This window comes from Panthera pardus, unplaced genomic scaffold (assembly GCF_024362965.1).
Source record: "Panthera pardus isolate Hobbes unplaced genomic scaffold, ASM2436296v1 HiC_scaffold_6, whole genome shotgun sequence".
NCBI classification, from domain to species: domain Eukaryota; kingdom Metazoa; phylum Chordata; class Mammalia; order Carnivora; family Felidae; genus Panthera; species Panthera pardus.
In genome coordinates this window covers 61,575,580-61,601,984 of record NW_026526991.1, presented here as the reverse complement: position 1 = coordinate 61,601,984, position 26,405 = coordinate 61,575,580, and the positions used below count along the sequence as shown (strand labels likewise).

The 26,405-nt window shown below is 40.7% G+C and overlaps 1 long non-coding RNA gene across 1 annotated transcript in view; it reads left to right on the top strand.

The window, feature by feature from the left end:
* The window catches only part of LOC109249211 (uncharacterized), a 111,857-nt gene extending 88,322 nt beyond the window's left edge, over positions 1-23,535 (top strand). Inside the window, exon 3 of the long non-coding RNA XR_008419565.1 lies at positions 23,289-23,535. This is a non-coding gene — a long non-coding RNA (uncharacterized LOC109249211). The remainder of the gene's footprint in view (positions 1-23,288) is intronic.
* The last annotated feature ends 2,870 nt before the right edge of the window (positions 23,536-26,405 follow it).

Below are 26,405 nucleotides of genomic sequence, written 5' to 3'. Positions count from 1 at the left end.
CTTATAATGCTGAAATATTATAGTAATAATAATAACTAACATTTAAATGGTATTTTACAGAGGTACCTTGGGGGCTCAGTCGGTTGAGTGACCAACTTCAGCTCAAGTCATGATCTTGCAGTTTATGAGTTCAAGCCCCATATGGGACTCACTGCTGTCAGCCTGCCAGCGCAGAGCCTGCTTTGGATCCTCTGTCCCTCTCTCTCTGTCCCTTTCCCGCTTGTGTTCTCCCAAAAATAAAATTTTTTTAAATGGTATTTTACAGTTCCAGGGTATTTTCATTTATAATCATACAATAACCTTGTATGCTTGGAATTCTTACCCTCATTTTACAGACAAAGAAACAGAGTACTTACATGATTTCCTTAAGGCTATGGAACTAGTAAGCAATAGAGGTGGCATTTGATCAAAGTCTAGTGACTGTTGTCAGGCTGTCGAAGATCATATGTCCAACTATCACAAGAAGAGTTAGGAAACCCTTTCTGAAGAATTTCCAGGGTGGGGAATACAGTTTCTAATGAAATCATAAATGCGTTCCTAATTCATAGGTTCAGGATAAGATGGTCTTGGTGTGACTCCCCCCCAGAAATGAGGTATAAAAAACTAAATCTAACCCCATTGTCAAGACAATATTAAGAAAACTGGGGAAGACGTGCCATCATATGCAAGCTAATAATATTTTATTGATGAAAATTTGGATGTTCTAATGAGTGTGATTTAGAAGGAAACTCCAGAGGCTCTAGGTCACCATTTCTAGTCCATACGGTCAACATGTGGATGCCCTGTTCTTAAACAATCAGAGGAATAGGAGCCCACTGCAATTTTTGATCCACCTGCTAATTTTATCTTAGCCTGATCTAAATCTCTTTTGCTACCTTCTCACTAGATCTGTTAGTGGGATTGGGGGTAGGGGGGATATTTCTGCCTGTCTGTTTATCTCTCTCTATCAAGATTTGGAAAGCTGTCTAGAAGCTTCTAGTGTAATATCCACTTATGGGTTTATAAATAATTCATTCTTTTCAGGCTTCTTCAGCCTAAATAATGTCAACTCCCCTGGCTTTTTCTTCTCACATCCAGCTTTTGAATAATACTGGTTGTTTCAGGTCTTTCGGAGAGGTCAAGTCTCCTAGAATATGAAGTGCTATTATTTCCTTCCACTCTGATTCGGGCTGTTCTTGCTTTTGCTTCCTTGTTGTAAACACTTCCCAACAGGACTTCCCTCCTTCGATTCTCTCCCTCATAACCATCCCAAACTCTGTTGTTGTCTCCCTAAAACATAGTCCTAATCATGCCACTTTTCTTCTCTGCTCCATAGCTACCTTGTTGAGTGCACACTATGTGTCAGGCACTATCACTATACTAAGTGCTCCATATGCATCATCTAATTTAATCACCACATCAACCCTATGTAGTATGCACTTTTGTTTTCTCTGTTCAAAGTTGAGGAGACAGAGACACAGAGTAGTTATAGAACCTGCCATGTCTCATGACTGGAAAGAGGAGAGCTTAGATTTAAACCCAGACCTTTGCAACCCAGAGTTCATGCTATCCCGATACTGTCTGTATATTTTTAAATGTATCTGTCATGTCTCCTGATGACAGGACCAGTGATATCTGTCATATCAAGTGCTCGGACACCACCCTATTTAGTAATGTTCAATAAATGCTTGTTTATGATTATGATGATGTAGGGAAAAAAAGCAGTTCTTGGTGAACATGATAAGGAAGGGAGAATTTTAATTGTGATTATCCAATTTGCTAAGGAGAACTTAGACTTCTTGTTTCATGTGGACTTTGCTGAATCCATTTCAAGAGCCCCAGCTGTGCACAGAGCTCTCAATTCAGTGGAGGAATCCTCTAGGAACAAGACTTAGTTTCTGTTCTTGGGGAGCTCCCAGGCTAATGGAGCCCCCAGACACAGGCATTTTTATGGAATTTGCATGACTGTTGCAGGTTCAGACACCACCTAACAAGAGGTTGGACGCTCTGTTTTGCATGATGATAGAGAGAGATGGTAAAAGAGAGACTACAGATACTCTTTGGTGTCTCTAGCTGTCCTTCAAGACATGTAGCCTGGCTGCAGCACAGAGAATTTGGGGCATGTGGATTGCCTCCACTGGTGGTCTCCAGTCTGCCACTTAGCAAGGTGAGGGGAAGGGCAGTGATGATTTACTCTAGAACAAGGTAAAGAGGCTGAGGGGACAGGGAGAAGCTGCTTACAGTTGCAGGGCAGCAGAACCGAAACTACAGCCAAGGTCTCAAATGAACCCACCTGAATGTCTTGGCTTCACGGGGGTAGTGGAGATAGAGAGGTAGCCCCATTTCCATGTCAGAATGGCTCCAAACCCTGTGTGTCCTCCTAGCTCTCGCCACATGCACTTTGCTTCACTGCCTGCCCTGAAGCAAGAGCTGAGGTCTCAGGTTTTGGGGAAAGTGAGGTGCAGCGTCGCCTGACAAATGGGTGGGTCCCCCCCACCCAGTTTACAAGCCCAGGGTGGCTCCCTCCTAACACCCTCCCTCTCTTTATGGCTCTGCCGCAATCTTTGATGTCTTCTTCTGGTGAAGTGGTTCTGGGGTAGAAAGAAGCCAACCTCAGCCAAAGACGCCCCGCGCACAGTGGTGCTCAGGCCAGGGAAGGGGCTCCAGCGAGGAGGTCAGGGATTTAGCATATGGAGCCATCAACCGGACAAACTGACACAGAGTGTCTTTTCAGATCTGTGTCTCTTTGGGAAATATCAGTGTTATATTCGGTCTCTTTCATGGTGATAGAAAGAATATGCTTGGGCTTTGGAGTGACCCAGACATGGTTCAAACCATAGATCCTCCACATTTGAGTTTTTTGACCTTGGGCAACTTACTTGACCCTTCGAGCTTCAGTTTCCAAATCTGAGTTGAGTAATAGACAATTCATCTCACAGGATGTCATGAGAAAGGACTAAAATGTGTACAGAAAGTGCACAGTAGTGTCTCATATCCAAACTTGCTCCGGCAATTAAAAGATAAGCTCCTCTGTGTGCAGGGATCTCACTGGCTTGCTCTCCTTCATATCCCTCTCCCTTCTCCAGCACCACAGGCCTCTCTGCCCTTTCTCTGCTTGGGTGGAATGGCGTTTTCACTCAAGCATCCCCCCCTTTCCTCAAAGATGCACAAATCCCAGGATCTGCACTGATCTTCTCTGTCATCAGCAGGCCCCCATCTCGAAAGCCATTTACCTGGAGAATCCTGTAAACAACCTCCTCTTCATAGTTGGCAGTTTTTCCTCTTCTCTGCCATGCTCCCTCTCTCCTCCATTAAAATGATTTTATTTGCTTTGCTCCTATTCTTATCCATCTATAATTTTTATTTTATAGTCACTCCATAATGGTCTGGGGCCATCCCTACTGAATCACCAACTGGTCTTACTTTAAGATTTAATTTGGTTTTATTAAAATTACCAAAATTCTCCCTGGGCAGGTGTAGACCTGGCCAGGGCAAAGCTCTCTAGGCTGTTGACTATGAGGTCCCTCCCCACTGGTAGATTTCCAGGCTCTTCAGTTTTTCATTCAGCCACAGCAGGTGAATGTTCCTGGTGCAGGCAGAGAGAGAGAGAGAGAGAGAGAGGGAGAGAGGGAGGGAGAAAGCGCACACACTTGCTTTACTTTGCCTTATAAAGTCTCAGAAAATGGGTTTCCCACTCCCACTACTTTTACCTATCCACTTCTGCACTTTTTTGAAGGAAGAAAATGTTTATCCACCTTCCTTTTGCCTTTCTAAAATCATAAATGGGTGCTCCTGGGTGTCTCAGTCAGTTGAGTGTCCCACTCTTGATTTTGGCTCAGGTCACAATCTCTAGGTTAGTGAGATTGATCCCCACAACAGGCTCTGCTTTGACAGCACAGGTCCTGCTTGGGATTCTCTCTCTTTCCCTTTCTCTCTCTGTCCCTGCCCTGTTTGCGTGCGCTCTCTCTCTCCCTCAAAAATAAAATCAATACACTTGAAAAAATCATAAATGGATCCCAGGGTATCTGATGTAAATGCAATTGAGATCAGTGAATGCATCTCAAGTGTCAGGATTGTAGGGAGGAAACATGTACATGGATGTGTGTGTGTGTATGTGTGTGTGTATGTCTAAATGTAGCTTGGAGTGTAGATGTCTCCCATTTAGCTGTGAGAACATAGATCTACACTGCCTAGGGAAAGAGCTTCAATGTATTTTAAGTGGCTAAAGAAGCTGCCCACTATTAGCCACTATGCCTGCCCTTGGGAGTATAGACACATTCTATGAAAATGTAATCTTTGGTGTGAAGTCAGTGACAGTAATAGGTTTTAGCTCCTTTACATCTTTACTTTTTCTTTTCAGGGAAATGGGGTAGGAAAAGCTTGGGAAAAATAGGATTTTCATTTAGATCTTCCAATACGTTACTTATTCTCTTAAAAAAAAAAGAGAGATCTTGGGGTGCCTGGGCGGCTCAGTCGGTTAAGTGGCCGACTTTGGCTCAGGTCATGATCTCGCGGTCGTGGGTTCGAGCCCCACGTCGGACTCTGTGCTGACAGCTCAGAGCCTGGAGCCTGTTTCAGATTCTGTATCTCCCTCTCTCTGACCCTCCCCCGTTCATGCTTTGTCTCTCTCTGTCTCAAAAATAAAAATAAATGTTAAAAAAATTAAAAAAAAAAGATCTTCATTAGATGCATAAATTTCAGTGATAGGGCGTTGGACCCAGAAAAAGTAGAAGAGGAAATAGGATTCAAAGAAAATGAAAATAACAAAAGAAACGTCCTGAATTAGATGTCTTCTATTTACCTTGGTGGATGATCACGGACTGTCCCTCAAGGCCGCCAATACATGTAGATCCCTTTGAGAGGTAGAATGCAGGATGAAATCCCTCCCATCCCAATTCCATGGACATTTCTGTTTTGTTCCCATGTCTGAAGAGAGACATTTTCAGTTAATAAAAGAATGTGCCTCTGTCTACTTTCCCCTCCCTGCCCCCTCCATAGTCCTAGGATGCAGGTGAGTATTTGCTCACTTCTGTCTGTGTATCCACATCCCAAATACCTCCTAAGGAGCCAGGGAAGAACTCTACAATGGGAACCATGAACAGTGCATGAAGCATGAGGCATGAACAGTGCATGAACAGAACAGTTACTAGAGAATCTCATAAAAGTCGGTCAGAGGGCTGTTGGGCTCAGAGCTCCGTTTTGGTCTCAACTTCTGCTCCCTGACTACAGTTTTGCTTGGCTGGCATCAATCGACGCTGAAGCTGCCTGTTGCTTTTAAGGGAAGAGGGACTACAGCTGGGGTGATGAAGAGTTAGTTTCCCACTCGGAACAGTGGAGGGTTTCCACCTCTCCCGTAAGGACCCAATTTTGAATCTAGAAGGTTGAATGAGAAACAAGACCGTTTGAGGTAGCCTAACACCAGGCATTTGAAAATAGACATTTTTTTCACCATCTTTCTTTTCCTTTAAAAAAAATAATGTAACTTGGAAGAATATGATTATCCTAAAACATTTTTATTTTTTAATTAAAGAGGGTTCATTATGCTACCCGTCTCATCTCGTCCCAGAGGAGGGAAACCCTGTGTTCAGCAAGTTTGCTAAGAAATAATTATAGGTTCAGATCTTCCCCAGGCCCCGAAATTCAATTAAAAAAATTTTTTTTGTTTTAAGTTGCTTGCAAGTCACATGGTGTGTATGTGTGCACGCGCGTGTTCGTGTGTGCGCGCACGCCCCAGTTCTCCTCGTAACTGCTCTGGGAATGGGTTCCCGGATGTAAGGCTTCTAAAAGACAAGCATCCCCCTCCCCCCTCCCTGACCCACTTCCAGCCCAGTTTCTTCAGCCGTATCTTTGTGAGCGGGTATTAATAGGGTGAAAAATGTTTCTGTGAAAGGAACCTTACTTTGTTTTGTGTTGGTTTGTTTTCGGCTAGCATTGCCCTGATCGTCTCCCAGCCCCCAATCCCTGGGATACCTCTTATACTGAATCCCTTATACTGAATTAGGTCAGTGTACATAAGTGGCTCTCAACGCTCACTGTGGATCAGAATCAGCTAAGGGAACGTTTAATCAGCGTAATGCCTATTTCAGGATGTATGGATTCAGCTGGTGTGGAGTGGGGTCTAGGCATCAGCATTTTTTAAATATTTATTTTTGAGAGCAAGAGAGAGAGAGCACGAGCAGAGAAGGGGCGGAGAGGGAGGGTCAGAGGATCTGAAGCGGGCTCTGCACCCTACCAGGGAGTCCCTGGGCGTAGGTATTTTTTAAAACTCCTCGGTGCTGGTGTGCAGCTAACATGCAGGGTTAGGGACCCAGTGGTGGGGATTTGGTGATTAGTAAAGACACGCAAACACGGTCATGAAACCCAAATTCAGCTGCCTAATTTGACTTTTTGGCTCATTGTATAGTTATTTTAAATAATGTAAGTGTAGGGGCAGAGTGCTTATCTGTCACTTCTTTTTTAAATTTTTTTAATTTAATTTTTAATTTTTTTAAATTTACATCCAAATTCGTTAGCATATAGTGAAACAATGATTTCAGGAGTAGATTCCTTAATGCCCCTTAACCATTTAGCCCATCTCCCCTCCCACAATCCCTCCAGTAACCCTCAGTTTGTTCTCCATATTTATGAGTCTCTTCTGTTTTGTCACTTCTATCCAAACTCTGAGTTACAGTTAAACTTGGGTGGGACGGAAAGTCATGGTTGCTCCCCTCTTCCGTCATTCCAAGAGAGGGGGCCGTTCTATTGTAGGACTGTTCCAGTTTACATAAAGAAAAAAGATTATTTAGAGAGGTTATTGTATAGAGGACAGACCCTGCAGGAACATTCCAGGAACTTGGGCAGCATTTATGGGTTCATTTAAGCCATGATCAGCCTTCTCCCGGGTTTAAAGAAAGTAGCTAAAAACCCCAGGCTTCAGGGTACAAACCCTCCTGGCAGCCAGGAATATGAGAAGAGAGAAGGCAGGACTGTGTGAGGCCAGATTCACACTAGATAATAAACCAAAACAGACATGTCTAATAGAAATCCAATAAATGAATTAATAAAATAAATAACATAAATGTGCCTATGAATCCCCATATATCTCAGCATATAAACATATATAGGTTATATATATTGGTGGCTTACCTAATGTTTATGTGCATGTGCATAGATTTAAGTAGAGTGGTATATAAATATATTTATATAACCTCACTAGCTCTGTGGGGCATGGAGGTAATTATGCAGATTTCTCAGGCATAGGTTTTGGAAATTGTAGCTATTTTCATATTTTGACTGAAAATTTCACTGATATCTTGATGCTTCCAAGTACTTAGATATATCAATTATGTATATATTTTCTATTTTGTAGGTAGATGTTTGTTGTCCATATAAACTTTTTTCAGAGAGAGGGTACTGAGTCTTTATGGATAGCCAGAGTGAGCAATTCAGACTCAAATAATCTACTTTGGGTCTTAGCTAATCTGTGCTTACAAATTATGTAAACCAGTTCTAAAATCTTTACTTATTTGGTGTTACGTAGAGGTTCCCCCTAAAAATGTGAACCAGTTGAATGAACTTCATTTTGCTTTTGGGGGTGCAGGTGTGTGGTCAATAGCTAGTAGGACCTGTTGGGTCCACTTTCAATTATTTTTGCACTCTTGAAGGGAGAAATAGTGGACAACTATCCAAGAGAGAGCTAAGAGAAAAAATTCAGTTTGGCTTTGTGATGAAGTCAGAATTGAATCTCTCATTCTTTATCATCCTCACACACATAAGCACAGGTGCGCACACATGCAGGTGAACGCACACTCCCTTTTGTCAGACTGTACCTAATGTCTTTCCAGGCTGGACTGACAGAAGCCCGATGGAGGAAGCAAACCTAAGCAGTCTCCAGAGACAAGAACAGACTAGCACACATTATCCACATAGGAGATACGTGCTTACATATGTAGAGATGTGCTTTTGTCCCAAAAGGGCTTGCCTAAGACATTGTTTACAAACAACTACAAAATCATTATCTAATTTCTATGACATTTCTGCTTACCTCCCAGTTTGATTCTGTATCTGAAGCTGGGACAGATATTGGAACTGTGTGTCTCCAAACTGCCTCCAGAGTCACACGGTGGAGAGCAGGAGGGAAGCCATCCACTACCACCTTCCTGTCTCCCGCAGACAGACTGGGCTGAGCCAACTACAGAGTCTTCCAAGACACTGCTTTAAAGGTCCATATATGACTATTTTTTATGAAAAATAACATAGATGAGTTTTAATAAGATTCCTCTCTCTCTGGGTTGGCTCAGCAACAACTTAGCTTTAAATATGCATCTCATTCCCCTAACTGCTCCTTTTAACTTGTTGGGAAAACCAAAATGATAAGATAATATAGAAGAGAGTTTTCTGAATTGTTTGGTCACAAACATCCCGCTTTATTAAATACATCCACATGAAACAACTTTTGTTGTTTTATTTGAATTCACTTTGGCTTGGGTATGTAGGAAGAGAGAGTCAAATTGCTCTGTTAGTTTTCATGGATGCTGTTCTATTTCATCCATACTACTGGTGATGCCATTCATCAGAATGTGGACATATCAGATTTCCAGTTTTTACCTGGGATGTATGTGGTCACATACCAATAGTTTTGTACCAGCAGAATGAAGTGGGGCAAGGAGTCCTGTACCAGCTATTCATTTACTCATTCAGCAAAGATTTATTGAGCTCCCATTATGTGCTAGGTGCTGTGTGCAGTTCTAGGGTAGCAGAGAACAAGGTCCTGTCCGCAAGGTACTCACAGTATTCATGGAAGAAATGGGCATGTTGACAAATAGGGATAATACAATGTGTAAGGCATAGTGAAAGAAACAATGCATGAGGTATTATGAAAGCACAAAGGAGCAATCGGGGTGGGGGCAAGGTGAGGGTGGATTCTCAAGGGGGAGCAATTGATGAGAGTTAGAACTTTATTTCATTCATCGTTGTTATCTCCTACTCCTTCGTATGATACCATGCTCGTTGAATGAATTGATCAAGGGTTGGTTAAGTCTCTTTTTTTTAATGTTTATTTTTGAGAGAGAGTGAGAGAGACTGCTAGTGGGGGAAGGGCAAAGTGAGAAGGAAATGGAGGATCCAAAGCGGTTCCTGCTGACAGCAGAAAGTCCAACACGGGGCTCAAACTCACGAGCTGTGAGATCATGACCTGAGCCAAAGTAGGACGCTTAACCGACTGAGCCACCCAGGTGCCCGGATTAAGTCTCTCTGCAGTGGCAAAAGTACTGTAATAGGAGTCAGTAGGTCTAGGTTTTGGTCCAGGGTCTGCAATTGCAGTTTGTGACTTGACCCTATCACTGTTTGTCAAGAGGAAATTAGGAGAAGATCCTGGATGAATTCCACATCTCCACTTCCCTGGCTAAACAAAATATACTGTCCCTCCACCCAGTGTATGAATAATACATAAGAAATAAAGCCAAGATTTTCATTCTATGATCCATTCATGAAATGTTAGCTCCCTATAACCTTTATCCTTTCCCAATTTTCTGTAAATCTTTTTAAAGATATTTTAAAATTATTTGGAAGAGGATTTATAACTTCAGACTGATTTTTCTTTTTTTTTTTGGCAAAAGTTAGGACAGATTGACTAGTACAGAGAAGGCTGGAACCTGGGGAAAGTGAAATATTATAGAACTCATTTGACTTAGTTCACCCAGTGCTGAAAAACAGTTTAAAACCATGCAGTGCTTAGAGCAGAGAAGCCGCAGGCAGGGTTCAGAGACCACATAGTGTCCTACTTCATAGAATACTGTTTCTCTCTGCTTGAGTCTAGCACAGAAGGAGACTGGTGGCCAAAGTGTCCTGACCTGGTTGCAACAGGACGACTCATATCCCTGTTGATCACGTTGCCTCTTTCTTTCCCTTACCACAGGCCAAAGGGAGGAGACAGAAACTAAATGTTGTAGGTCTAATCAAACAACTCAATGTTAAAGCTGAAGGGTCTAATCCTTCTTATAGAATTCTTACTCTTTCTGTCTAGAATACTCTTGTTTACCTCAGTTTTCTCTTCTGAAAAATAGGTGTAATAATTCCTACCCTACTTACTGTTCAACCTACTTACTTCCTTACCTACTTTCTTTTATGATACTTATCACAATTTGTAATTTGTATTTGATTAATATCTGTCTTTCTAATTTGACAGTAGTACTCATGAAGATGGGGACTGTGTTTGTTTTTTCCTCTCCATTTAATTGCCAGCATCTAGCGAAGTGCTTCCATGCATTAGTCATTCAGTAAATACCTTTGAATAAGTGAATGAATGGTATTTTGGGAATCAAGTAAGATGAAATATTTGAAATACTTTCAAAAAATTTTACAGGTGAAACCTGTGTAAAGCATTGTTTCTGGTTAGGTAGGTTGTACATTCCTTGAGTTTAGGAACTAAGTCTTAATTCTGTTTATTTCCCATTCAACCTGGCAGCATACTTTTCACATGGTAGGTGCTCTGTAAGTAATTACGCTTATCACTATATTATTTAAAATAAAATTATAATACTTGCAATAAACAATCATCTGAAAGTGAACTTAAGACAAAAAATTCCATTTACAATAGCATCAGATTTAATAAAACACTTAGGAATAAATTTAACAAAAGACATATAAAAATTATACTTTGAGGGAGGCCTGGGTGGCTGAGTCAGTTGAAATTCTGACTTCGGCTCAGCTCAGGTCATGATCTCATGGTCCATGAGTTTGAGTCCCACATCAGGCTCTGTGCTGACAGCTCAGAGCCTGAGCCTACTTCAAATTCTGTCTCTCTGTCTCTCTCTTTCTCTCTGCCTCTTCCCCACTCATGCTGTGTCTCTCTCAGAAAATAAACATTTAAAAAAATTTTAAAAATACTTGTAATCAAGAGAGTATGGTCCTGGCATAAAGATAAACCTACAGATCAATGGAATACAATGAGAGTCCAAGAATAAATCCTTACATTTACAGCCAACTGATTTTCAACACAAGTGCTAAGACAAACCAGTGGAGGAAGAATAGTCTTTTTAAGTAGTCCTGTGACAACTGGCGAGCCACATGCAAAAAAAAAAAAAAAAAAAAAAGAATTTTGACTCCTACCTCACACCATATATAACAACTAGCTCAAAATGGATCAAAGACCTAAATGTAAGAGCTGAAACTATAAGATTTTTAGAGATAAACACATGCAAATCTTCATGACCTTGGGTTAGGTAATGGTTTCTTAGATAAATGCTTAATAAGATAGGAAAAATAGGTACATTGGACTTCATCAAAATTTAAAACTCTTTTCTTCAAAGGACACTATCAAGTGAAAAGACAACCCACAGAGGAGGAGAAAATATCTGCATGTCATATATCTGATAAGAGACTTGTATGTACAATATACCAAGAATTCTTATAACTCAATAATAAAAAGACAAATAGCCCAATTAAAAATGAGCAAAGTATCTGAATAAGCATTTCTCCAAATGCCAATAAGCATATAAAAATAGGCCCAACATCATTAGCTCTCAAGGAAATGTAAATCAAAACCACTAGGATGGCTATAATAATAATAAAAACAAGATAATAATAACTGTTGGTGAGGATTGGACAAATTGTAACCCTCACACATTGCTGGTGGGATTATAAAATGATACAACTGTTTTGCAAAACAGTCTGACAGTTTCTCAAAATGTTACACCTAGAGTTACCATGAGACCCCAGCAGCTCCATTCCTAAGTATATGCCCAAGAGAAATGGAAACATATGTTCCTGTAAAAACTTGTATATGAATGTTCATAGCAGTGTTATTCATAATAGCTGAAAAGTGAAAACAACCCAAATGTCGATCAACTGAAGAAAAAGAAAGGGGACTGTTCATATAATGGAATATTATTTGGCAATAAAAAAGGAATGAACTACTGATACATGCTACAACATGGATGAATCTTGAAAACATCCTAACAGAAAGAAGCCAATCACAAAAGACCACATATCATATGATTCCATTTACGTGAAGTGTTCCAAGTAGGTGAATCTATAAAACGAGACAGTATATTAGTGGTTGCCTAGAGCTAGGAGTGTTGGGGGCAGTGGGAAGCTAACAGATACAAGATCCCTCTTTGGGGTGATGAAAATATTCTAAAATTGATTGTGATGTGGTTGCACAACACTGTGACTATGTTACAAATCACCGAATTGTACACTTTAAATAGGTGAATCATATAGTATGTGAATTATATCTCAATAAAGCTTTTATTAAAAGAGAAAATTATAATATAGTGCCTGCCCTTAGGGAAAATACAAGGTAATTGAAAAAAATTTTTTTTGTTGATTCTCCATCTTAAAAACACCGGCTGCTCCATTTTGAAAGTTTATGTGTTTATTTTCTATGGGCGACTATAACTTAGTACTTTGGAGTTTAGGGTGAAGTTGCAGGAAGACATTAGAGGAGAAAAAAGGGCAGAGAATAAGGGCGTAAAGAAACTCAAGGAGCTAAGTCTTTTGGGAAAATGTCTGGGAAACCTATTCACTTTCCTAGTCAGTCTAATAGTTAGGAATGGCATCGTCAAGACTCACTAACATGAATATTTTTTATTGAGATTTCTAGTTTTGGTTGTGGTGTTTGGCCCAGCCACCTTCTTTTGGACGAAAGCCACTAAAATATGAAACATTGACCTCCTGTCCTACTCTAGTCTCTCACATCTGTCTGAAGATCTGGATAATTGGTGGGTGTGGATAGAAAGCCATGGAGGACTTATATCCATCTGGAGAGTGGAAAGGTGAGAAGGAGCTGGGGAATGACTCAAGATTGGAGTCTAGAACAAAACACTCCGAAAACCTCCCTAAGTATATAATGGGAAGGAAATCTGACATCTTGATGACTGAATTGACTCCTACTATGTTGTAGTTTTGATTCTAGTCTTTGTTTCTTTCCTTTCTCCAGAATCCAAATTTCAGTAGCTGTTACACCCACATGTTCGGAACAGCCCCTTTGAACAGAGCCTGTCCTGACTGAGAGGAGAATAGGTAGGTGTCTGAGGCAGAGAGATCTAAAAAAAAAAAAAATCTCTGGTCTTCATGAAATTCTCAGTCTGCTGAGGAAAATAACATCCTTATCTTGAATTTTAAAATAAAGAATTAACAAATAGGAAGACTTTCCTTATTTGAAAAAAAAAAAAAAAGCTTCCTGGATGAGAAAACATTGAGCTAGATTTTAAGGTAAGTTCAGAATGTGGTTTGGGGAAGCATTCCCTCCATGTTAGGACCCAACCACAGGAATCGCTCTGCCCAGAGCTGGTTAGTCATAGCCCTTTGCCTGCATATCCTGAGTGATTTGATGTGAATAGGTAAAGTCCAGTTAAGGGATGACTGAGTGGGCATGGTAGGGGATACTTAGGAAGTAGAGTTTTGGTTTGACTGGAGAATTCAGTGCATTTGCAGTTGCCTTTAAGGGGAGGTAGGAGCTCTTGTGGACATGTGGGTTACTTACACCAAAACAGACTTGTTCTGCTCTCTGGCCAGCCCTATTCTCTGCTCTTCTTATCCCAACTTGCCTAATTGATACCTTGGCCGATGGTGTCATTAACAATGCTTGAATAATACCCTGACCGGCTGATTTCAAAATGGGAGAGGTGATTAATATGTTGGAAATCTGGCTGGGGGGTGCAAGGAAGGGGATGTCCCCTGAAATAAAAAAAATGGGGGAAGGGTCTGTTTGTGCCCCCATGGCGCATCTGTGGACTTCGACCAAAGGGAAGAACTTGGAGATAGGAGTCTGATTTGCAGCTTCTTTCTGGTTTGCTGATCCCTCTCCATTTCCACTCCCTTACCTCCCCCAACAGCACACGTTCTGACACCTACAAGCTCGTTACATGATGATGACCTATATTTTTATCTTTTTTATGAGCATCAAACACACATCGTCTTGCAAGCACATGTGTTTTTTTTCCCCTATTGACGTGTGAGTGCCTTTGATGGTAATTTATTGTAGGGTTCAGCAGCCAGGTCTTAATTGTACCCTAAAATTGCTTACCATTTTGATGCCTCCAAACCATCCCAAAATGCACCTTTTTTCTGCAGAAGGGTGTGGGGCAGCCTCCTTTTTACTGTCTTCTGTGGTAGAATGTGGAGCTCAGAAAGAACATGAGGGAAAGATTCCCCAGCTGGGTTTCAGGGACGCCTTAGTCCCCAGCTTCTAATTGCAGTTGGGCTGTACGATAGTTTTGCTCTACTCAGCAAAACTGAACTCAGTTTTTCTTCATGGTTTAGGGCTAACATGGCTTCGCTGATTGTTCAGAATGGTCAATGAGCAGTTTCTTCTCCAGCATTCAGACTTTTCAGGAAATTTCCATGGTAGCCACTTGCATCTGTGAATGCAGATGGGATTAGAAATGAGACTAGGGAGTCTGGGCTATGGCATGCAGCTAACCCAAATCATGGAAGTCATTCTGTAATAACCTCTGCTTTGACATCTAACCACTCCCTTACCTGGCTTGAGTAGAATTCAGCATTCCCTTAAGGGATGTTCAGCAGAAACAGAGGAAAAGGAGGGTGAGGAGTGAGGTTCTAATAATGCAAATTTAGCCCAAGGAGAGCTTAGTTCTTAAGTATAATTTGAATTTGGTTCCAACAGTCTTCTTTTCCCTGGCCTCACTTTATCCCTCAGTACAATAGACAGCATCATACCCTAGGACACTCAGATTCATTACAGGAGGATGAGTCAGTGTCCAGAACAACCGGGAATGTAACCCACATCTCATGAAAGTGTCAGGGGAAAATGGAGACTAAAACCCTTACCTCTCTTTCTAGAGAGGCCAAGAGTAGCATTCAGTGTTGACTCTTGCTTTTGTGCTGGAAACTGGTCTACCTATAGACTGAATCCTTGTTAGCTCTTGTTACAGACTGTCCATTCCAGCTGAGTTCATTTGTTCTGTGTCTCCCACACATGACACTCACCACATGTGCTTGCTGGGACTTGTCTCCAAACGTTTATACAGGCAATTCCCTCCTCCTTCAAACTTAGGAGGTTTCTCTGTCCTCTCTGTTCAGCCCTGGCCTTTTCCTCTTTGTATAACTGGCCCTAAAGTCTCTTCCACCAGAGAACTGCCTTATTGGCCTTAGGTGGCCTCTAGGACTCCATTATTCTATAGTTCCTCAACATTGTATTATTTGCAGTTAGTATCTGTCCTATTGTCTGCCTGTATCCATGAAAAGACTTTTTGTGGCCAGCTGAATGAGCCTTCTGACCGAAAACAAAACTATTACCATCACCTTTGAGGTGAATAAAAATTTCTTTTCTATTAAAGGCCTTTCAAAGTGGGAGATTTTATAGTCCTCCTTGACCTCCCCATTTTTATGTCCAGTGAAATTACATAGGTGGAGATGAATTTAGTAAAAGACAGTAGCTTCCATGGTGGAGTCCATGTGAAATATCATTTTCCATATGATAACTTGAAGTTTATTTGTCCTCAAACTTCAAAAGTTGAATCAGTTATCTGGGAATTTCAAAGAAACATGGATCATCATAATTCATTGATTCTCTAATGAATAATGAATTTATTCTCACTGAATAAAATCCAAACTCTGTTGTGACACTACTTATATTTATGTCTCCATCCCTTCATATAACCTGGACTATCCCTCATGGGTCTATTTGAGGTTCTTGAACTTGTTCTATGCTCTTCTGCCCTCAGACTTTTGCACATGCTGTCCTTTCTCTTTAGAATGCCATTCCTTTCCTTATCAACCTGTCAAGGTCCTATCCTTCATTTAAAGCCCAGCTTAAAATCTTATTTTCCAAGAATACTTCTAGATCTCTCTAGTGACAATTATTTCTGTCTCTCCCCCAACTATGATGTCACATTATTTGAACCTCTATGGTAGCACTGTTTTATACTGGAGTAATGTATATATGTTTTTGCCTCTTTTACTAGATGGTAAGCTTTTGGAAGGTGGAGTTTATATATACTTTAACTTTAAATTCCTTTCTGTGTTTAGCATAATGCTTTGCACAATGGGTCCTTAAGAAATATCAGTTCACTGGATGAAAAAGCTGTGTTTTTATGTTTATTTTACTCTTATAGTTTTTCCCCAAACATGTCACCATCTTGCGCTGTCCAAATCAGTCTTTGGGTATTCTCAACTTCTGTCTATGGTAAAAGCAGAGCATCTAAAGTAATCTAAGTTAGACTGCAGGTAGAGCTGAAAAGTTTGAGAAGGCCCTGAAAACAGATTCATCCTTGGAAGGTTTCTGGACTGGGTTGAGATTAGCTTTCCTGCTTGACAAAGGCCTTTTGAAGGGATGTCGTGCAGAGACACTCAGGGAGAAACAAGGATCAAGGGAGAAGCAGCTGAATATTGGAAGAAACTGATTTCTAGGAATGAGATTAGTTTAAGGATTTTGTATGTCACCAAAAAGGGCTGTGTCTTTGCTTAGAGGTATTCACTTTGTTCTTGGTGCCAAGCTTGTTTCTTTATGCTATGATAATGTCACTGAGAGCACTTTTCCTGTCAGGTGTCTAAGGAAGGGATCACAGCTCTGCTCCCATTTGCTTGTTGGTAGGACGTGAAGAATGGGCTACTTTTTGACTGCTTATGTTTCGTATACTTAAGAGAAGACAAAACTAAACTTCCCAGGCCTCTTACCAGTTCCTCCCATCAACTTCTCACTCTCCCACCCCATTAGTTCTCCTGACTTCCAACAAGGCCTTTCTGGTTTTGGTTTTTGTTTTTTAAGTTTATTTATTTATTTTGAGAGAGAGTGAGAGAGCGAGTTGGGGAGGGGCAGAGAGAGAGATTGAGAAGGAGAGAGAATCCCAAGCAGGCTCCGCCCTGTCAGTGCAGAGCCCGATGTGGGACTCAAACCCACAAAGTGTGAGATCATGACCTGAGTCAAAACCGTGAGATCATGACGCTTAAGCAACTGAACCACCCAGGTTCCCCAAGGCCTTTCTGATCTAAGATTAGCTGATAGCCTCTCTTGTTGCCAATGGCCCACAAGAGTCACTTCTTCAGTACCACTCCTTGGTGCTCAATTCTGTAGCTACCTTCTTGCCAAACTCTGGCTTACTATCTCCTCTTTTTCCTCCAGAAAGTATCCTCTGACTCCTTTCCAGGAATGCCCTTAACCTTTCCTCATCTTCTATAGCATAGATTACTAGACCTCAGCCCAAATCTTTTAGTGATGTTTCTGTTTATTCTCTGTGTTTATCTGTATCTTATTTCCTGTCATACAGCACATTTCCCCACATTGATATTACTTTTTTTTTTTTTTTTAACTCGGTACCCACCCCATAGCCTCCAGTTTCTCTAGTCAGAGAAGTCATTGACCAGCTTTCTCTTGCTTGGAAAGTCAACCAACATTAACAGGTGACAATAAAGAGAAATTTAGAATCTGCTTTCTTGATCCCTCCCTTTCACAAATACTAGCGGAGTGTCTACTATGTATTAGACGCTGCTCACATTACCATGCTTTTTTACTGTATATAGCTTATGCTCCATGTTCTTTCTGAGTGGGAGTTTGGATATTGGCCTGATTTGGGAAATTACTTAATCTAATGTTCCCAAACAATATTGAAAGTTTGGAAGTCTCTGATGGAGCACAGAATTAGGATGTCTATTCTTTGTTAGCCATTCTCTCCATTCTTGATATTGCTTTCATTATGTCCATCTCTCAGAACTTGATACAAAAAGGTTATTTTGTGTCTCATTCTGTGATGAGCAGTTAGTCCATCTCAACCATAATTTTAGCATTTACTGAAGAACTCTAAGGATTGGAGTGGGGAGGCTAGATTTTTTTTTTTAAACAAGATGGGGCTCCTGGGTCCTCAGTCAGCTAAGTGTCTGACTTCGGCTCAGGTCATGATCTCACAGTTCATGAGTTTGAGTCCCGCATCAGGCTCTCTGCTGTCAGTGTAGATCCCACTTCAGGTCCTCTGTCCTCCTCTCTCTCTCTGCCCCTCCCCTTCTGGTTATTTCTTCCTCTCTCTCAAAATAAATAAATAAATAAACTTAGGGAGGCTGGGTGGCTCTGTTGGTTAAGCATCTGACTTCGGCTCAGTTTATGATCTCATGGTTTGTTAGTTCAAGTTCCATATCAGGTGAGCCCAAACCCTGCATTGGGTGAGTTCAAGCCCCGCTTCTCTCTCTCCTCTCTTTCTCTGTCTTTCTCTCTCTCTGCCTCTCATGGGATTCTCTCTCTCCCTCTCTCTCTGCCCCTCGCTCCCTTGTGCCATCTCTCTCTCTCTCTCTCAAAATAAATAAATAAATAAACTTTAAAAAAGAGAAAGAAAAAGGAACCGTGGTCCTCACCATCAAGGAACTTATAGTATAACAAATGAGACAGAAAACGTCATTTCTCAAGCTATCCTATAAAACCACACACATGTGCTAACTTATGCAATTAAATATTTTGGAAACTAAATACTGAGATGAAACAGGGACAAAGAAGTCATTTAGATCAGTTGGAGTTAATAAAGAAGACTCTTTCGAAGAAAGAGTTTTGAGCTGGATTTTGATGGGAGACTGTGGGAAGTAGAGGCCAGGAAGACAACATTCTTGGGGATAGGAGACAATGTTCAATCACAGGCTTGGATGTGGGGATGAGTCAAGGTGTGGGGCTTGGTCAATGGGTTATCTTGGTTGAAGCACAAAGGTCTAAGCAGAAAAAAATCAAAAGACATGGGTCCAGTGAGAGACTAAGGTAGAAATGGTAGAGAAACTAGATGACCAACACAGCTTGAGGCAGGGGAATAAATAAGATAACTTTAGGAACACTAAAAATTTTTTATGTTTATTTATTGTGGGAGAGAGAGAGAAAGATAGAGAACAGAGAGAGAGAGTGGAGGGGAGGAGCAGAGAGAGAGAGAGGAGAGAAAGAATAGAGAGAATCCTGGGCTGAAAATCACAGATCTCACGAGCTGTGAGACTTGACCTGAGTCAAAATCAATAGTTGGCCACTTAACCCAGGCTCAATTTTGGAACACTAAAATTTTTACTCTTTTCCTTAGCTTTTAAGAAAAAGGGATGGAAGTTTGGGAGACTCTGGTTACTATCTACTAAGGTCCTTTAAATGTGGTAAAGAATAAAGGCCAGTTATATTAATAAGGGCCTACACCTGTCTCTGCTCTACTCTTAAGGTCTAGGGGTTTCTTTCTTTTTTTTTTTTTTTTTTGCTTGTTTTTTTTTAAATATTGCTTACATATCAGCTGTAATTATCCAAATGGACTCTGTACTTCATTTTGCTTGGTTCTATTCTGGAATCCTAGAATGACTCTGCAGAAGTTAACTTACCCAGTCACATTGCTTCTTGCATTCTTTAGTCTACCCATTTTTCCTGTAAAACAAGATTTAGTGGTAAAGCAAAGAAACGTTCACACCTGCTATCTGTCCATTGGCCTTTTAAAAAAAATTTTTAAGTTTATTTATTTTGAGAGAGAGAGAGGGAGAGTACAAGTGGGGGAGGGCCAGAGAGAAAGGAAGAGAGAGAAAATTTGAAGCAGGCTCTGCACTGTCAGCACAGAGTCTGACTCGGGGCTTGATCTCACAAACCATGAGATCATGACCTGATCTGAAACCGAAGAGTCGGACACTTAACCAACTGAGCCACCCAGGCACCCCATGTCCATTGACCTCTACCTTTCTGGATGGATCATGCTTGAAGGGAGGAAATATACACTGCCGCTAGATCTTCCCAGCCTGTTAGAGGGAGGTCTTCCTAATATGATTATGTAAACTAACTAATGGGTTATGTGAACTAACCACTTGGAAGGAGAGTCCTGGCTCTAACTTCCCAGACGTAAATATTTCCACCTTGGATGTCTTCTGGTCTCTCCTCTGAAGCAGAAGGAAAGGGTGACCACTTTTCATATAATGTTTAAATATGAATGAGGAGGGAAAGATAATAAATAAATTTAGGTTTAAAATTTGGCTTAAAAGACAAAATACCAGGGTTCCCGGGTGGCTCTGTTGCTTGAGTGTCTGACTCTTGAAGTTGACTTGGGTAGTGAGATCGAGCCCTACATCGGGTTCCATGCTGAGCGTGGAGCCTGCTTGGCATTCTCTCTCCCCCCCCCACCCCTCCCCTGATATTTCTCTCTCTCAAAACAAATGAACATCAAAAAAAAAAAGACAAAATATCAAGAAAGAAATTAAATTTTATAGAGAAAGAAAAAATGCTATTTTTTTTCTATTTCCAAAGAAAGAACTTCCCAGTAGAGTGGATTATTGAGGTGACGGAAGAAAATTGTATAGTTTATCTGGGGAGCTACAAGAATTAAGTCAAATACCAACTATCTGTATGATTTTGGAAGCAATGGAATGGATGAAACTATCTCCAAAGTTCTGCCTTCAGACCTATACCTCAATGAATTTTGAATAGGACATGGGGAGAGGAAGCTAGAGTGATTTGCACTGATCTTTTCAGGCCTCTCTCTTCCCTAAGACTGCATGACTCTCTGGTTCCTCAAAGATTTTTTTTCCCTTCTGCTTCAGAGATGGAAGACCTTGAGGAATTGAGGATGAAATGTATTCAACCTAGATGTGCAAATAGAATTTTGTGACCACTTTTGATATGATTTTCATATCTAGATGAATAGCCAAGGTGAATTCTCATACTAACATTGGGTCAACTCTTCATTCCTGATTTGCAGACTCCATACTTTCACTGCCTTGGGTTTGGCAGAAACATTGTGTTAGGACTGGGGATGGACACAGATGGAATGTTTGCACATGTATGTGTATGAATGACTCTGTGTAGGTAACATAATGTGAATTTACTTCACTTTTTTAAATACCAATTATATTTGAGCTTATATATTTATTTATGAATCTGTTTAATTGTGGTCTCTGCCACTAGACAGTAAGCTACACAGAAGGCTTACATCTATTTTGTGCAGCATTGTACACTCACCACTTAACACAGGACTTGACCCATGGTAGGCAATCAACAAGTGAAAAAAATTATGTGTGCCTCTGCTCTTATCCATTGACTAGGATAATGAGAATCGCCTACTTCTCAGGGGCTTGGAGGATTCTGTATTATGGCAAGTGGAGGAATCAGAGGTGAACCACAGAGACTGATCAGATCTCTGCAGATGAGGCCAGCAGCCCTAGGGTAGACCTCTTGTTGACTGTCCTCTGCCCATCTCTGGCTGCATCTTATCATAATACCTGGGGCACAGGCCACAGAGTGATCCAAGGCTGGGGATGAGAGGAGGTGTGTCCTGGCTATCAGAATAGGCATCTTATCCCAGCTGCAATTGTTCCAGATGTGGCAGGGTTCCCAGCCCACTGACCCGCAGGGCATGGTGGGGGTTTGGTGGCATGAGTCAGAGAAGAATGTGGGGCTGGTTGTTTGGGAGTTTCACTTTGCGAGGAGAAGCCAGTTCCCCATACCTGCCAGTTCTCTAATGGTATCTCCAGGGGCAGAGCCTAGAAACAACTAGTTGAAGAAGACAGACTGAGCACCCATACTCTTTTGAATCCCCCAGGATGTTGGCAGTAGAGGAATTTAAATGGATTTGAATGGGCAAAGGACAATTCATAGACCAGCCAAATATCATAGAGTGTTTCAATTGAAGTTTGAGAGATAATCTTATCCATGCTTCTGCCTTCATTCCAGATAAACAAAAATCTCTCCCCTTGAAGATTTTCTAGCCTATAACACGGAGGCTACATCGGGGCAGTGGAGGCTCAGCATAAGTTCTCCAAGATCCCATTTCCTCTCATTCTCCTGCTGGGAATGAGTGGACACACCAGAGAGACCCTCACTTCTACTTCCCTCAATTATGTGCATCTTCATCGAGCACACAGCGCTGGACATGTCAGCAGGTGCAGAGAGGCCCTCATTCTTGTGTCTTACTGGAAAGGGGACCTATGAATCTTGTAAATGTGATGACATCGGCAATGACAGACTCTTCAGCCGCCTAGTAGTCTGTAATTGAAGCCAGGAATTCAGCACACGCTCTGACACACCCTGCCTTCACTGTGGGTTCCCAGAAGCAGGTTCTTACATAGCCACTAGGCTGGGAGGACCCTTAACCAACCTCCTCTGACAACTATCAAGGCCTCAGAGCCGAATCCGAAATTCCCAAACCAAGTGATAATTTTATCCCTCTCTCTGTTTCCATTCCCAGTTGTGTCTAAACTGTTCTTGCAAGTTATTCCCAATTGCAAACTTCCTAGTAAGAGAGATCCAAGTCTCACTGCAGTACCGTAGGAGTTCTTTAATTTTGGCTTAACTGAAATCTTTTTTTTTTGTGAAAATCAGAGCCTAAAATTGATCAAGCCAGTGAGCTTCTACACTGCTTTGAAGCCCCAGGCAAATAGGTTGGGGATTTTTCCTGTTGTTCTCCACCTCTCTCCATAATGAGACGCTTTGTTTCCATGAATCGGCCCTGATCCAGACTTCTAGACTCTGTGACAGGACATTTCATCCCTCCCTCTGCCTCCAGGCAGGACTGAACTTAACCCATCCCAGACTGAAGGGTGTCTCCTCCAGACCTTATTTCAAGATTTCCTGAATTTTCAGGGTCTTTTGGTTAATGTGCACATCTGTTTGCCCTGTTGTCCTGTTAATTTCCTATGGCAATTCTAGCCATTACTTCCCTTTGTGGAAAGGAGATCCATGTCCCTCATATCTTTCCAGATAAAAGTGTCTTAGTTCTTTTATAATGTTTCTTGAATGTTAGTTTGTTCTCATATCTTCCTTATGCCAGAAGAGAAAAGTATTATTTGAAATTTTCCTTGTTAGCTGAGCATTGTTGACTTGAATTAGAATTCCATATTTTTATCGCTATTGTTATTGTACTCCACCCCCAACATATCTCATCCTTGCTTTGGACTGAGATTCCAAATATTGGTTTTCTCCACCTGGAATGCTTTTCCCTCTCTCATCAGTCCTGGCCTTCCATTACTTCCTAACCCTGCTCCATTCTCTCTCTCTAGCCTGCTTTTTCTAACTCTGCAGACCTTTTATATTCCCAATGCTTCTGATTCCCCTAGAAATGTAAAGAACTTCATTCAGCTGGCCTCAATATCTGCCCTCACCTTACTGTCTCCAAGTATGAAGTCCAGATGAGAAAAGCCCTGAGGTGCATATAGGGAACTGGCAGCATAGTGTAGAAGGATATGTAGTGAATAGCAAGGAAGTCAAGAAGTCCAGGAGTCTAGTGTGGACCTGTAACCTTGGAAAATTCATAACCTCTCTGGCCTTTCGGTTTAATTATTTGGACAAGAAAGTATTTAATTAAGTCATCTCTAAGAATTTTTCAAACTTTAAATATGTTATGAATCTTTTTTTTTTTTTTTTTTTTGGTCTCCTCCAATATGGACAGAACTCTGCAAGTAGGGAAATCACAGAATAGAAGAAGAAAGAATTAAAAGACATCATTGAAACTTACAGAAGAAGGGCCATGTGAAGACACAAAGAGAAGATTGCCATGTACAAACCAAGGAGACAGGACTCTGAAGAAACCAAAACTGCCAATGACTTGATCTTGGGCTTCTAGCCTTCAGAACCGTAATAAATATTTTTGTTTAAGCCAGAAATAAAAAGACATAATTGATTTTTTAAAAAAGCCATTTTAATGTGTAAGTTGTTCTGGTGATAACAATTATGAATCTTTAGTGAGGATGGGGGAAGGCTCCTATGCCTCCTTGTCCTCTTGCAATCTTAACAAAAATTGCTGTGATGTGTTTTAGATGATGGTGAAGTGGCTATGGCCTAAGCCTTACATTCTCTGCCCAGTGGCCTGGTATCTAGACATATGCCTATTCTACCGTGGAAAGTCTGGCCCACCCTCACTAAATCACCGAAGAAAGGCACTACATTAAGTTCTTATTCATTTCTTTCCTAAAATTTCACAAGTCCTGTATAAGTGAAAAAAGAAGACTATTTCTATTTGGAACTAAAAATTTTATTTTCTAAATGAAACTCAAGATTCTTATATAATATATTGGTTGTTATGCTTCCTAATAATCCCTGTAAAACTCGGTAACTTATAAAGTTATATGGCCACATATATGTATGTGTGTGTGCGTGTATGAACAATTCATGTGATTACCAATGTGGACTGAAAGAGACTTAGAGAAATGTCATACTGACCATGCTACTTACCCAAAGCAGGAACAGTCTTACATTATTTTAAACAACTAGACCACTTAGATTTTTTATAAAGGGGAGTTCCTGAAGAGCTGAAGAGAGGTGGGAAAGACTAATATTTATTAAATACTTGCTCTATGCTGGGTATTGTGAAAGAGCCTTCATATACCGTATTTCCTTAAAAAATATAAGGTGAAGTTTTATCTTCTCCAAATAATTACTCAGAAAAGAGGGAGTTGCTTTGTATTTGAATTCTTACAAAGTCTCATATTATATTATAGAATATGTTCTCAATTACTTGATTTTGAAAAATTACATTCTTTTCAGAAGGATACATTAATTGGCAAAAAGAACAACCAAAGAAACAAAAACTCCAAAACAAAAAAGTGAATCAATGCTAGTTTGGATTGCTTACAGAGGCAGTTTGATGGAATCTGTTTTCAAAAAACCCCAAAACCACTTTAATTTTTGGGAACATGACAAGGTATGTTATTTGAATCAACTTTCCTGCTGAAAACAACTAAAATGCTGGATAAAATATTTAAAACACCTTAAAAGCATCAAAAATCTGACAAGATAGTAAGGAAATGCCAAGCCAAATTTAATGGAAATTGAAAACTCAAACTGGTAGGTAGAACAAATAGGCCACTTTTCACCAGAGAGTATTTGTTGATCAAGGCAAACTTGAACTCTGGTTTGAATGGATGGTCTCAGGAGTTAAAACTCGGTGTGATCTCAAAGTGGGGAGTCTAATAGAAGATGTTCCCCACATTTAACTGTAGAATCAAAGGGTTACACCTTTAAGGTAGGGGTGAAACAGAAGTAAACCTAGCCCCTCTGCTTCCAGCCTAAGGACTGCAAAAAGGTTTCTTAGGTGCTGAGCAGAGCAGAGCAGGGGGAAATTTTCCAAGCCAAACTGGTTTGCAGCCTGAATTTGCATTACCCAAGTAGTTGGGGAAACACCTCAACTCTTGAATTTGGTTTAAAATGATTCCAGTCAAGCATTTCCCCTCAGCACCTGGCAAAGGCATATATGAGAATCCTCCCTCAATGAATGCACCTTCATCCTAAACTTCAAATCCCCACAAATAATCTTCAAAGGCAAGGAATAAGCAAGCACACAGGGAGAAAAGGCAAATGAATGAGAATCACCAAAAACAATAGAGAACAAAAACAGGTTCACAAAGGCTTTGGACAATATCAAAGTTGTCAGGCATGTATTATAAAACAAGCTTGAAAATAGTTGCAAGGAACAAGAAAATATGAAAAATGAACTAGTGGATTTGAAACAGAACCAAGTAGATTGAGTCTGACAGCAGACTGGATTCAGCTGAAAAGAGAATTAGTAAACTAGAAGAAAACCAGAATGCAGCACAGAGGACAAAAATATGAAAATATGGAACAGGGTTAAAAGATATGGAGGACAGAGTGAAAAGACCTACCACATGTTAATTAAAGTTCCAAAACAAAAGGAGAGAAAGAATAGAGCAGAGGCAATATTTGAGGAGATGACAGAATTTTCTAAAACTGATTAAAGTTACTAGGAAGCCCAATGGACTTTAAATAAGATAAAGAAAAAAATATCCACACCTAACATATGAAATTGCAGAACATGACAAATGAAGGTGTGTGTGTGGGAGGGGATGGTGAAAGAGCCAGGTAAGAGACTTCTGATTCTGGCCACAAAGAGGTAACTGATATGGAACTTGTCTTCCTGTTATAAAAACAAAACAAAACAAAACAAAACAAAAAAAAAAACCACCTAAAAAATCTATATGAAAAGTTGTTTTCAGACATTGGAATAAGAAGCGGTGCAGGACTGTGATCCTTGAGAGGGAGAAAACAAACAAGATGAACTCTATAATTACTCTGGATTCTAACCTGGAGGCAATTTTCAAACAACAATAGCAGAGAGGAGGCATCAAGCAGAGTAGAGTGGTCATTCTAAGTTGAGGAGATAGAAATTGGAGTTCAGAGAAGCAAAGGAAGCTAGAACTGGTGGGTCAGAATACTTGAGAGGAGGCCTCTATGTAGGGAAGGAGCTTCAGAAGTCTGAATACAGTCTCCTGGAGTCTTTGGCTGAATACTAATCTGTGTATGGGTAGGGTGAAACTCCTTGATGCTGAACAAAGAACAGCAGGTAAGTTGAACAAATCCTAGAGTTTACATGGGGCTGGGAAACATTCCAATTCCATCCACTCAGAGTAGAGACATCATTAAACATCTGGAGTAATCAGTAGAGGCTCCAGAAAGGTGATACCTTAGTATTAAGGCCAAACTAGCCCAGGCTCATCCCTAACAAAGCTTAAAAACAAGCTTCAAAAAGGTAAAGCTTGTCTGTAAGTAATTT